The sequence below is a fragment of the Chiloscyllium plagiosum genome, unplaced genomic scaffold, assembly GCF_037043375.1.
Source record: "Chiloscyllium plagiosum isolate Xiang-an unplaced genomic scaffold, Cpla_swu_hap1 HiC_scaffold_31, whole genome shotgun sequence".
Taxonomy (NCBI): Eukaryota; Metazoa; Chordata; class Chondrichthyes; order Orectolobiformes; family Hemiscylliidae; genus Chiloscyllium; species Chiloscyllium plagiosum.
In genome coordinates this window covers 85,549,838-85,564,087 of record NW_028270169.1, presented here as the reverse complement: position 1 = coordinate 85,564,087, position 14,250 = coordinate 85,549,838, and the positions used below count along the sequence as shown (strand labels likewise).

Here is a 14,250-nt window from a genome sequence, read left to right as displayed (position 1 = left end):
CCGATCACTCAGAACCTCCTCTCCCTCTCTCTCGCTGCTAATTCATTTATTTGTATCTCCATGATTTCATATTAACCCTGTCATGATGAGCACCAACATAATGCAGCAATTCACTACACCCTCTGGGTCCATGCACAATTTACCACTGAGCTCCACAACATACTCTTCCTTCATTATCAATTCACCCTTAATGTCACTGTAAAGTACTTTCAGATTTTCTTTCCCCCTCGTAGCACTCCTCTCTCCCAGGCAATTAGCATGCGATGCGATTTGGTGGAGTGTGGGATGTCAGTCTGTATGTGGAATAGCATCGGGAAGCTCAGAAATAATGATCTCACGACTGTGCTGAGTGCGGGGCAGTGGGATTCATTTGGGATGAGCACAGGGAAGCTGAGGAATAAAGCTTCGTCCAGCAGCGTGAAAAGATCCCTTGAAGCTGGCAGGACAGTCACTGGAAAGGAAAACGCAAACCCTGGGAAAAGAGGGTGGGATCTCTTCAGTTCAACACACAACTGAAAACGGTCTACTTGAACACAGTCTCTGGAATCTGGACATGGGAATCATTGCTGGGCATGGTCTGTAGGAAGCAGAGGTAAAAATGTACTGAACAATTCCAGATAATCGTCTTAGACCACAAGACGTCGGGGCAGAAATTAGGCCATTCAGCCCATTTGATAGTGCGATGCTCCCTCAGTACTGAACCTCTGATAGTGCAACACTCCCTCTGTACTGACCTTCTGGCAATGCAGCACTCCCTCAATACTGACCCTCTGACAGTGCAGCACTCCCTCAGTACTGACCCTCTGACAGTGCAGCACTGCCTCAGTACTGACCCTCTGATAGTGCAGCTTTCCCTCAGTACTGACCCTCTGACAGTGCAGTTTTCCCTCAGTACTGACCCTCTGAAAGTGCGGCACTCCCTCAGTACTGACCCTCTGACAGTGCAGCACTTCCTCAGTACTGGCTCTCATGACAGTGTAGCACTCCCTCAGTACTGACCCTCTGACAGTGCAGCACTCCCTCAGTACTGACCCTCTGACAGTGCAGCACTCCCTCAGTACTGACCCTCTGACAGTAGAGCACTCCTTCAGTACAGACCCTCTGACAGTGCAGCTTTCCCTCAGTACTGACCCTCTGACAGCACAGCGCTTCCTCAGTACTGACCCTCTGACAGTGCAGCATTCCCTCTGTACTGACCCTCTGACAGTGCAGCACTCCCTCAGTACTGGCCCTCTGACAGTGCAGCACTCCCTCAGTACTGATCCTCTGACAGTGCACCGCTCCCTCAGTACTGACCCTCTGACAGTACAGCGGTCCCTCAGTACTGACCCTCTGACAGTGCAGCACTCCCTCAGTACTGACCCTCTGACAGTGCAGCACTCCCTCAGTACTGACCCTCTGACAGTGCAGCACTCCCTCAGAACTGACCCTCTGATAGTGCGGCGCTTCCTCAGTACTGACCCTCTGATAGTGCGGCGCTCCCTCTGTACTGACCCTCTGACAGTGCAGCACTCCCTCAGTACTGTCCCTCTGATTGTGCAGCACTCCATCGGAACTTGACCCTCTGACAGTGCAGCTTTCCCTCAGTACTGACCCTCTGACAGTGCAGCACTCCCTCAGTACTGACCCTCTGACAGTGCAGCACTCCCTCAGTACTGACCCTCTGACAGTGCAGCACTGCCTCAGTACTGACCCTCTGATAGTCCAGCTTTCCCTCAGTACTGGCCCTCTGACAGTGCAGTTTTCCCTCAGTACTGACCCTCTGACAGTGCGGCACTCCCTCAGTACTGACCCTCTGACAGTGCAGAACACCCTCAGTACTGGCTCTCTGACAGTGTAGCACTCCCTCAGTACTGACCCTCTGACAGTGCAGCACTCCCTCAGTACTGACCCTCTGACAGTGCAGCACTCCCTCAGTACTGACCCTCTGACAGTGCAGCACTCCATCGGAACTGACCCTCTTTTTTTCTATTCCTTATGGTCTTTTGGAAATTTGGAGACATGGCGTTTGTCTATTCTGAGGAAGCATGAGAGAGTTACACAAACCATGCCCTGTCTGAAACTCACTGCAATGGTCCGTTTAGAATCATAGAATCTTAGAGATGCACAGCATCGAAACAGACCCTTCAGTCCAACCCCTCCATACCGACCTGATATCCTAACCTAATTTAGCTCCATTTGCGAGCACTTGGCCATATCCCTCGAAACCCTTCCTGTTCATATACCCATCCAGATGCCTGTAAAATGTAACAATTGTACCAGCCTCCAGCACTTCCTCTGGCAGTGACCTGCATACCATTGAATAAGTGTTCAAACATTCGGAGAGTCAACGCAATCTCAAATAAACACCAACCTACGAAATGCTGCCACTGATATTTTCAACCCATCCTTTAATACTCCGTTATGCTGATTTGAACAGAGGGAAAGAAACAGTCTTTGTGATGTTCCAGTGTGACCTTGTAGGAAAAGGTATTTTCAAATTTGGTTTGTATGTGATGACCACACTCTCCAACCGTTACCTGGAAGGTGGCGGTGAGCTGTATTCTCCTGCTGCAGTGCTTGGGTGTCCCACATTGACCTTAGGGAGGGAGCTCCAGGATTTTGACCTGAATCATGCAAAAAGTTGTCTTACTGTGGTGTCCCTTTAAAATGGAAAATTGCTGTTAGACCAGGAGGACACCAGAGCTGCTGTCTCCTCAGTGAGAGAGAGAGTGAGAAACCACTGGTGGGTCACGCACCTCTGGTGAGGGGCGAGGTTGAGAAGCTGGGATCTTCATAATAACTTCAGACATGATAGAAATTGAGCCAACAACACAACCCAGCTAGTTATTGTAACTGACCCCCTTTAGGGCGCCGGAATTCTATCACATGAATACAGTGAGCCTGAGAATTCAACACTAAAATAAACCTGTCGGTGTTGGAGACTTGAAACATAAATACACAGATCGCTGAAGAAGCTCAGCATATCCTGCAGCATCTGTGAGGTAACAGAAAGACTGACAGAGGCAGAGTTAATGTCTCAGTCCAGTGATTTCTGCGGGAAAGTTCCTTCAGAGCTGACCATTTTGAGGAAGCGTCATTTAAAATGTGAACTATTTCTCTTCAGGGATGCTGCCAGATGTCCTGAATTTGCCCAGCAATCTGTGCTCGGGTTTGCTCGAGAATTTGAACTGACTCAATCATTCAGGTGTCACTGAGCAATTCAGCCCGTGTCCAATGCCCCGAGGCTGTTTTTTGTTGAAAGTTGACAAACAGGTTTCAGGCTTGGTTAGGTGTTGTATTCGGAGAGCGGAGTGCGTGATACAGGCACTTTACAAAGATCCACATCAATTTAACTTTATGCTGTTAATTCAGAAGGAACAGCTCAGACATAACACTTGAATCATCAGCCAAGGTAAGTATATTAGTCATGACAGTCAAAGACTTGTTGCAAAGACTGTACAGAACTGAGATTTAGTGACTATGTTTGTCGCTGAAAATGTGTTGCTGGAAAAGCGCAGCAGGTCAGGCAGCATCCAAGGAACAGGAGAATCGACGTTTCGGGCATAAGGCCTTCTTCAGAATGGCTATGTTTGTACACAAAGATGTTTTGATGAATAAAGTCTCTTTTTGAAATTGATATAAATATTTTTAGAGGGGTTGGAGCATCTTGAGCTTGTGGAGGCATTGCCCCATCCCTAATCTTTCTGAAATAAACGCTCGACAAGTTAGATTCTCCCTGGAAATAAAATTCAAACGATCATCAATGGGGAGGAGATGGTGGGATTCTCACCGTGGCTCACTGGTTCGCACTATTGCCTTCCATTATCAAGCAAGCGGTTCCATATAGGGCCTGTACTGCACTGTAATGTTCTATGTTGTTTTAGTCCTGTGTCCATTATCAGCCGAGAGGTTGCATAAAGGGCCTGTAAGAGCTGACATTTTCTACGTTGTATTTGTCTGACTTCCTTTATCAGGCAAGCGGTTCCATAAAGGGCCTATACTGCACTGTAATGTTCTATGTTCTATGAGTCTAACTGCCTTTATTAGCTGAGCGGTTCCATAAAGGTCCTGTACTGCACTGTAATGTTCTATTTTCTGAGTCTAACAGGCTTAGTTAGCCGAGCGGTTCCACCATAAAACGCCTGTCCTGCACTGTAATGTTCCATGTTCTGTGAGTCTAACTGCGTTTATTAGCCGAGCGCTTCCATAAAGGGCCTGTACTACACTATAATGTTCTATGTTGTATTAGTCTAACTTCCATTGTCAAGCGACCGGTTCCATAAAGTGCCTGTACTGTGCTGTAATGTTCTATGTTCTATGAGTATAACTGCCTTTATTAGCCGAGTGGTTCCATAGACAGCCTGTACTGCACTGTAATGTTCTATTTTGTATTTGTCAAACATCCTTTATTAGCCGAGCAGTTCCACAAAGGGCCTGTACAGCGCTGTAATGCTCCATGTTCTGTGAGTGTAACCTCCTGTATGTGCCGAGCGGTTCCATAAAGGGCCTGTACTGCGCTGTAATGTTTTATGTTTTATGAGTCTAACTGCCTTTATTAGCCGAGCAGTTCCATATAGGGCCTGTAGTGCGCTGTAATGTTCTATGTTGTTTTAGTCTAGTGTCCATTATTAGCCGAGAGGTTGCATAAAGGGCCTGTACAGCGCTGTAATGCACCATGTTTTATTTTCTTGTCATCCTAGACCAGTATGGGCCAAAGGTGCTGTCTTTGTGCTGTTGGACTCAATGACTCTATAATTCTGTGACATTTCCCTTCCCAGATAATAAATGAGATAAGGCACTGCACAGTGTCAAAGTGGCGGAGACAGGCCCTTTCATGGGCTTTTATGATGTACAATGAGTGATGATTTCATCTGGGAATCTGTTAGCACAAGAACTAGTTTTGATAGGCTCTATCTCAATGTCAAGGCCACACAGTGAGAGGATGGTGAGGACCGTATTCAGGAAGGTCCCCACAAGTTGATCTTGGGGAACTGTCGGAACCCTAACATGTATGCTGACCAGTGAATGTCGGCTTTCAGTAATCGGAGTTTAAAACCAATTTGGCTGATTTCTCAATGAATGTATCAAGGAAAGGGTACTCCGTTTCAGTGGTGAATTTTAGCATAAGGTGGCAATCATTGAGCTTTATAAAGAAACTCTTTAATGCAGATTCAAATTTCGCAAACATGTCATCTACATGTTGAAGATATGCAAGCAGATAGAGGCGAGGTATCATGCCATCAAAGATGTGTTTTGTGTGGTTACCAATAAAGATGTTAGGAAGAGTTTTCTCTCGAGAATATCCCATGGTAACACCATCTGTTTGGTCAGACAAGTTGTAATTGGAACTGAAGTCAACAACACAAGGTGCTCAGTTCATGTGTATCATAGACTCCCTACAATGTGGAAACACATCCTTCAGCCCAAGACGATCATACCAATTCTCCAGAGAGTAAGCCACCCAGACCTATTCTCCTATTACTCTACATTTATCCCAGACTAATGCACCTAACCTGCACACTATGAGCACAGCCAATTCACTTAACCTGCACATCTTTGGATTGTAGGAGGAAACCCATGCAGACCTGGGGAGAATATGCAAAGAGACACGGGGAGAATATTCACACAGACAAGACTGGAATTGAACCCAGGACCCTGGCGCTGTGTTAACCATGAAGCCACGATGCCACCAGAAATGAAAAAAGAGATGATGTTTGCTGAACACTGAATCAGACACAAGTGGTATGTCTGAATTTCAATGGCTTGTATGAGCTGTAAACTGATAAATAAGCTGGCAATGTTGAAAGAGCACTTGGGCATGCTATCACTCTCAGAATGTAGCTCTCATATGGTCTCCGTGATGGTGAAGGAATCCTTCACTGAACATGTGGAGAACTCATTTAAACATGATTTTCAAAAAGCATTCAGCCAATTCAGGCTGTGCAGACTCAGTAACAGATATGATAGCACAGAAAAGGGACATCAATTCTGTGTGTCTAGGGGAAACCCATACTTGGTGGGTGCAGTGTACCGTGAGAACAAATTCTATTGTTGACATCATTCAGCAGGTTACCACCTTCACACACAAGGCCAACAGGTGAGTCACAAATGAATAACATTACATGGGTTTTGGTGCTGGTGGGATGCCGGATATGTCGGCCCTACATCCTGACAACTGGTGGACCATGTCAAAAAACATGTCCATTTGATCATTCTCTGCTGGCAGCAAGCTGCCTGCACTCAACCAGCCCAGGCTTGTAAGCCTCATTAGAAGTGATTCTGCTTTGGAAATCATTGATTCAATAATCTGAATTATTCTAAGAGTTAAACTGGAAACCAATTCAAGATCAACAGCTGGATGCATCTGTGCATGAGTTAGAAGCAACAAATATAATTCCACAGGACTCTGGGTCATGTCGGCAAAAGGAATTTTTACAGACATTGTACTTCTTTGATGAGAAAGGCATCATGGAGACAACCAAACTCTGCTTTATCCCCATAGTGACACCCTGACCAATCAGAGTCCACCTATCTGGTCTGAGAGTTAAGATTGACAGCGAACTGTTTTTGCTGCATCTCCATGGTAATGATGGCCCAGCCAATCAGCTTCACCTTCACATTTCATATCAAAAGCTTCAACTCCTTTTGTTTTCAAAACAAGAGAACGGGTTTCCACCTGGATGTGAGCAATATTACTGACATAGTTTGCTTGAAATGCTGGGATTACAGTTTGGGGTAAAGTTAATCACTTTTGTTGCCTTTAAAATTCAGCTGAAACAGAGTGGCTAGAAATTTGGTGAGTTCAGTGGATCTCTTTTGAAAAGTTCACATTTGTTTGACTTTGAGACATAACAGCTTAGCTTTAATCAACATTCATTAGTGCACAAAACCCATCCACTCTATAGCCCAGCTTTGACACCTGTCCTTTTAAGAAATCACCACAATTACAGAAATACTGTTAACTTCAGAGACACAGCAAAAAAACACTAACAAAATTATGCTGGGAGAAAGTGAGGACTGCGGATGCTGGAGATCAGTGTCAAAAAGTGTGGTGCTGGAAAAGGACAGATGGTCTTGAGGAAGAGTTTAGGATGGAAACATCGACTCTCCTCCTCCTCGGATGTTGCCTGACTGGCTGTGTCTTTCTAGCTCCACACTTTTTGAACAAAATTATTCCATATAAATTCCACAATTTCCCCCCCACAGGACCTCAGGTAGTAATCAATGTCATGTTACAGTGCAGATTTTGGCACATTGTCTCTGTTCTAGTTTGTTAAATGTTATCTTTTTTATTCATTTGTGGGATGAGGGTGTTGCTGTCTCGGCCAGTATTTATTGCCCATCCCGAATGGTGCAAAGAGCAGTTAAGATTCCACCACATTGCTTTGGGTCTGGAAAAACATGGAGACCAGACCAGGTAAAAATGGCAATTTCCTTCCCTAAAAGCCATTCCAGAACAAGTTGAGTGTTTCCAACAATCAGCAATGCAGTCATGGCCATGATTCCTCTCATACTTACAGATTTTTCTAGAATTCAAATTCCACCATCTGCCATGGCAGGATTTGAATCTGGGTCCCCAGCACATTACCTGGGTCTCTGGATTAGCAGTCCATCACTGGGTCACTGGGTCATCGCCTGACCTGCAATATTAGATTATACAGAATAGCATTTACTCTCTGTATTGCAGTGAACAGCAGTCCCTGTGTATGCTATGCTAAACAGCAATTTCGGAGTATATGAAACAGAAGTCCCTGTGTGTATTACAGAGAGTAGCTGTCCCTGTCTATATTATAGAGAAGAGCAGATCCTGTGCATATTGCAGAGAACATTAGTTCCCATGTGTTTTCTAACCCTTTCTAGATTCACAACATGTTTCCAAGAGGAAGAAAGCCTGAATTGCAACACAATCATCCAAAAGTGGTCCAACCAATGTCCTGCACAACTGCAATATGACCTCCCAACTACTATATTCAGTGCTCTGTCCCACTAAGGAAAACATACTAAACACCTTCTTCATTATCCTATCCATCTGTAACTCCACATTCAAGGAACTATGAACCGTGTTCCAAGGTCTCATTGGACACTCCCCAGGACCTTAACATGAAGTGTATAAACCCAGTCCTGATTTTCCTTTCTAAAGTGCAGTACCTCTCATTTACCTAAATTAAACTTCTGCCACTCCTCAGCCCATCGGCCCATCTGATCAAGATCCTCTGACGTAACCGTCACCGCTGTCCACTCCACCTCCAACTTTGGTTTCATCTGCAAACTTACTAACTGTACCTCCTTTGCTCACATCCATATAATTTATATAAATGACACAAAGCAGTGAACTCAGCACCAATCCCTGTGGCACCCCACTGGTCACAGGGCTTCAGTCTGAAAAGCAAGCTTCCACCACCACCACCACCACCACCATCTGTCTTCTACTTTCAAGCCAGTTGTGTATCCAAATGGCTAGATTTCCCTGTATTCCTTCTGACCAAATTTTGCTCACCAGGCCACCATGAGGGAGCTTGTCAAAGCCTTCATCAATCCTCTTTGTTGATACTTCAAAAGACTCAATCCAGCTTGTGAGACATGATTTCCCATGCACAAAGCCACATTGACTATCCCTAGTCAGCCCTTGCTTTTCCAGATGTGTGTAAATCCTATCCCTCAGGATTCCCCCCAATAACTCGTCCACAACTGACATCAGGCTCACCGGTCTATAGTTCCTGAAAACAGCAGGATATAGTATAGAGAACAGCAGTCCCTGTGAAAATATAGAGAACAGAAGACACGTTGTACAATGCAGAGAACATGAGTCCCTGTCTATAATATAGAGAACAACAATCCCTCTGTCTATTAGCAGCACATGTGTATGACATAGAGAACAGCAGTTCCTGTGTCTTATCTGGAGAACAGCAGTACCTGTGTATAATACAGGGAACAGCTGTTCCTGTGTGTAATATGGACAAGAGCTGACCCTGTGTCACATATAGAGAGTAGCAGTCGCTGTGTATAATATAGAGAACAGCAGTCACTGTGTATAATATAGAGAACAGCAGCACCTGTGTATAAGATAGAGAACAGCAGTCCCTGTGTATAAGGTAGAGAACAGCAGTCCCTGTGTATAATATGGACAATAGCTGTCCCTGTGTATCATATAGAGAGTAGAAGTCACTCTGTACAATGTAGAGATCAGCAATTCTTTTCCCTGGAGTGGGGGAGTCCAGAACTAGAGGCCATAGGTTTAGCATTAAAGGGGAAAAAATTCAACGGGATGCAAGGGGCAACTTTTTCATGCAGAGAGTGGTGCGTGTATGGAATGAGATGCCAGAGGAAGTGGTGGAGGCATTTAAATTAAACTAAATTACAGCATTTAAAAGGCATCTGGATGGATATATGAACAGGAAGAATTTAGAAGGATATGGGCCAATGCTGGCAAATGGGACTAGATTAGGATATCTGGTTAGCATAGACAAGTTGGACTGAAGGATTTGTTTCTGTGCTGCACATCTCTCTGATTCTGTGCTTTAAATACATCAGATCTTTGTCTGCTTCACATTGTTCTCAAAATCTCTCATTTAATACATCAAAGTGATTCTCATCATCATCAAAATCCGAATTGTTGATTACTTCAATAGCTTCATGTTCTCCATTTTGTTTTCTGAAATGCCGTTTGCCATTAGGTAGAGCTGGTGGGCAACTTTGTTTGACTTTTAAGGTAAAAACAATGACTGCAGATGCTGGAAACCAGATTCTGGATTAGTGGTGCTGGAAGAGCACAGCAGTTCAGGCAGCATCCAAGTAGCAGCAAAATCGACGTTTCGGGCAAAAGCCCTTCATCAGGAATAAATCAGAAAGACACAGACAAATCGGATTGTAGAACAAGTTGATTTGCACGAAGGCAAGTCTGACTTGACGAACGAAAACTGTCCGTACTCGGAACATAAGGAATAAAGCAAAAGCATCACAAAAAGAGGACAAACAAAGCTGATTTTCAGATTCTTTAATGAGGGGCACACCATTCCCAGAAACACTGCAATACTGGGACGATGCGTGGAGTTAGTGGAGCAAGCTCCTAACACAACTCCTTCCTGCAAAAATCAGATTAATATTCAGTCCCTTAGTCAGGGACATATCAGATATTAAAACTGACAAGAACAGAACTACACATGATCTTAGCCAAAAGGCCGAGAAGCGATACTTGTCGCATCCGTGAATACCTTCGGACCCAGCCGCTTCCTACATTTCTACCAGCCTGACTGTGACCAAAGACCTATAGCTCACGGCTGACAGTTTCATTGCTGCCTAGTTATTTCCAGATCTTCTAACCCGAGTAAACGATCCATTTATCCAGGTGAATTCATCTCATCTTTTCTATGACCCTGTTTGATAGTGAATGTAGATGAGCAGTAATGTACCAATCAGCTGCGCTGGGGCTGAGTGTAGGTCACGAACAAGCCGGTCGTGTGTCTCTGACAGAGTATCAATGAGATTGCAGCAACCCACTGGGACAGAGCTGTGCACAGAGAATGGTGCAGCACAGAGGGAGGTACTGCAGCTCCTCATTGTCTGCATCAGCTGTCACTCTGTATGGGCTCCTTCCCTAGTCCCACTCGCCATGCTTATCCCCATGCAGGCCCTGCAAATCTCTCTGCAGATAATCATTTAACTCTCTCCTGAAAGCCATGATTGAATCTGGCTCCAATGGCCCCTCAGGCAGTGCACAGCCAATAGTAACCACTCAATGAAGATGGTAGGTGTTAGAAACGAAAATCGCTTCTCAATAATCGCTCTAGACAAATTCAGGAAAACAAAGTTTTATTAACAAGTCTGCAGAGTTGGGCACCCTTGGAAAAAAAAGGCGCGCCAGGCTAACAATGTTTCTGTTTAAATACAGTACAAGTCCCTCCCCTCTATAGCTCTAAAGAGTCACGAGGTTCACATTCTCACAAAGTCTGCAACAGTTTCCCGAGTTGTTTTTCTACCCTGTAGTCTTATCAGTCAAGGACTTATTCTTCTCTGTCAGAGTTAGTGGTCTTATCAATCAAGGACTTGTTTTTCTACTCTGTAGCAGCAGATGTCTCGTCCTTTATTATAGAGAAGCATGTTTTACCCTACCCCCACGGCTCTATTCCCCTTAGACTCTGAGGTCATGCACATCTTAACTATTTGTACCGAAATCGTCTCTCACAGTAGGGATTACCTACATACCTTGATGAAATGGGACACTTCGTTAAAAACAATTAACCCCTACCCCTGCCCTCAGCCCCATGTATTCCCTTGATATATGACATGATTTGGAGATGCCGGTGTTGGACTGGGTTGTACAAAGTTAAAAATCACACAACACCAGGTTATAGCCCATGTTGGACTTTGGCTCAATCTACAAACTTACTTTCTTCTATGTGTGAGCCAAGTCCTGCGTGTTCTTTTAAATGAAGCAATAGGAGAAGATATTCGGTCTCACACTCTTAATTTATTTTACACAGTAAGTGAACAAATCATTCAGAGCTCTGGGTCTAAACCCCTTTGTCCCTGACAAACTAGAAAAGTATGCCAGTTCAAAAAGAAAAGACCTCGTTTTGTCCCTGCCCCAGTCTTTTATACAATAAAAAACGTCATATAAACACTGAGGTAGAATTGTCTTCTGATTGGGTGTTAATCTGACTCCTTTCCCCACCTTCTTACATTCCTAGCTGTCCGACCCCACGTGACCTTCTTTTGCCCGCGAAATGGGGCATCACGTGGCCTCCTCGACCCACTTCCGAGGCGCGAAACGGGACGTCACGTGATCGCCCGCCCTCTTCCGGGGCGCGAAACGGGACGTCACGTGATCGCATGCCCTCTTCCGGGGCGCGAAACGGGACGTCACGTGACCGGTCCGCACTCTTCCAAGTGCGAGACGGGGACGTCACGTGGCCACGCCCCGCACTCGGAAGAGCCCAAGACGGGGACGTCACGTAGCCACGCCCCCTGCTTGAGTTACAGAGTCACCACAGTTTTAAATACTGAATCCATCCTGAGTCACAGCCAGCCTTCCGTTTTTAAAGTATATTTACACCCAACAGGTTTAATTCTGTCGGACTATAACCTGGTGTTGTTTGATTTTTAACTTGATATATGCAATTCCCTGGAGTTTGTGCTGTTCCATTCTCTGGTATAAACGACCTGAACTGTTAATGCTAATAATTCCTGCCTCTCTACAAGGCAAATCAAGACAAACAATTGAAACGGGTTCTAATTCTGATCGAGTACTATCATTGTCTGGAAATATTAGGTGACTGTTCTGAACGTAAATCCTTAGACTAATCCATCCATCTTGTATTATGTGAACTCTGATCTCCAAACCATTAAACTCTGCCAACCCCGTCAACTGAAATGAACAGAAACATGGTGGACCTGAAGTTTGATCGAGTGAATCAGCAACAAATGATTTGGCTTTGACTCCAAATATCCCAATTGCAATTTGCTACGTTAGAATTGCATATCAAGATTCACAGAGTCATGGAGTTGTACAGCACGGAAATAGACACTTTGTTTAAGTGGCTGGCATCCATCAGATAACTTCGATAAACCTAGTCCCAGTTGCCAGCATTTGGCCAATAACCATCTGAATCCTTCCTATTCATATACCCATCCAGATGCTTTTCAAGTGTTGTAATTGTACCCGCCTTACAAACATCCACTCCATCCACCACCGACGCTGAGTAGCATCAAGATGCACTGCAAACGTTTACCAAAAATCCTTCGACAACACCTTCCAAACCTACAACTACTTCCACTTTGAAGGACACCTCCAATTTTGGTGTAATTTGCAAATTTACTAAATATACCTCCTACTGAGACACTCAGAAACACATACATGTACACAGACAGACACCCATACACATACACAAAGACACACATACATACACAAACACGCACGGGCAGGCAGTCACACACATATATTCACAGATATTGCCAAGGAGGGCAAAAGTGAGGACTTTATTAGAATTCCTTTTTTCCGAAAACTAAATGACAAATTGGTAAATGTTTAGGAATGTGTGAGTTTACTGGAAATTTGTGCATAATTTGAGCTGGATATCTGTGCCTTTAACAAATTTGGAAACTAAACAAACAAAAAAGTGGTCTGCTTAGCAGAATGTGAGACTGCTTTTGAAAGGATGAAGGCTGTACTGTATTCCCATTGAAATAAAGACCAGCAATGTGTTAAAAAAACATCCAAAGAACTGTGGTTGCTGGAAATCAGAAACAAATTCAGAAAATTGATCGAGTAAATCAGCAAGTCTGCCAGCATTTGTGGAGAGAAAACAGAGTTAACATTTTGGGTTCAGTACTGCGTTTTTCCAGCAATTTCTGATTTTGGTTTCACCAGTCCATTTGCCTTCCCTATTACCCACTGAACTCCGATGTCAGCTTTTTCTGATTCACAGATGAGGAATCCCAAATCCCTCTGTTCTGTAGCTATCTGCATTTAAATAATATTAACCTCTTCTATTCTTCCTGACTTTCTCCTCCTTATAATCCACCAGCCAAGTTTTCACCCACACATGTAACCTCTCTAGAACGTTCTGCAGACACTGACATTCTCCCCACTTGCCTTCCGACTGATTTACAAACTTGGTGAAAGTACATTCACTTCCCTAACCCAAGTCATTAATATGTACATCGGCAATAACTGTGGTCCCAGTACTGCGGCACTCCACTAGTAACCGGTTGCCATCCTAAATATGCCCCCCCCCACCTTGCCCACTTTCAGCCCACTTTATGTTCTGTGGAGTTGGTCAATCCTCAGTCCATGTTAATGTCCTCCCCCAACACCATTGGCTCTGATCTGTTTCAGTGGAGAAAGAAAGAGTGAGCTCGCACATCCCCTCTAGTACACTTTCTCTGTGACCCCCATATCCTCAGTGACAAGCGCCACTTCCTGATCTTTGTGACCCCAATCTCCCTGGTAACAGACCCCTCCCATTGACCTGAGTCTCAGTGATGACCGCATTCTTGTTCTGACCCTTGTGCCCCTGGTAATCGGGCCGGCTCTCTGACCTTTCTGACCTTGATATCCAGCGTAACAGACTGCACCCTCGGAACATTGTGACCCCACTCCCTGACTTTTGTGGCCTCGGTTTCCCTGGAAAGAGACGCCACTCCCTGACTGTTGTGACGCTGGTTTCCCTGGAAACAGACGCCACTCCCTGACTGTTGTGACGCTGGTTTCCCTGGAAACAGATGCCACTCCCTATCTGTTGTGACGCGTGTTTCCCTGGAAACAGATGC

The 14,250-nt window shown here is 44.8% G+C and overlaps 1 non-coding gene across 1 annotated transcript; it reads right to left on the bottom strand.

Moving 5' to 3' along the window:
- Positions 1-9,981: 9,981 nt before the first annotated feature.
- Positions 9,982-10,172, bottom strand: LOC148142116 (U2 spliceosomal RNA). The gene has a single exon (XR_015752427.1). It is a non-coding gene; the product is annotated as a U2 spliceosomal RNA (small nuclear RNA).
- Between the last annotated feature and the right edge of the window lie 4,078 nt (positions 10,173-14,250).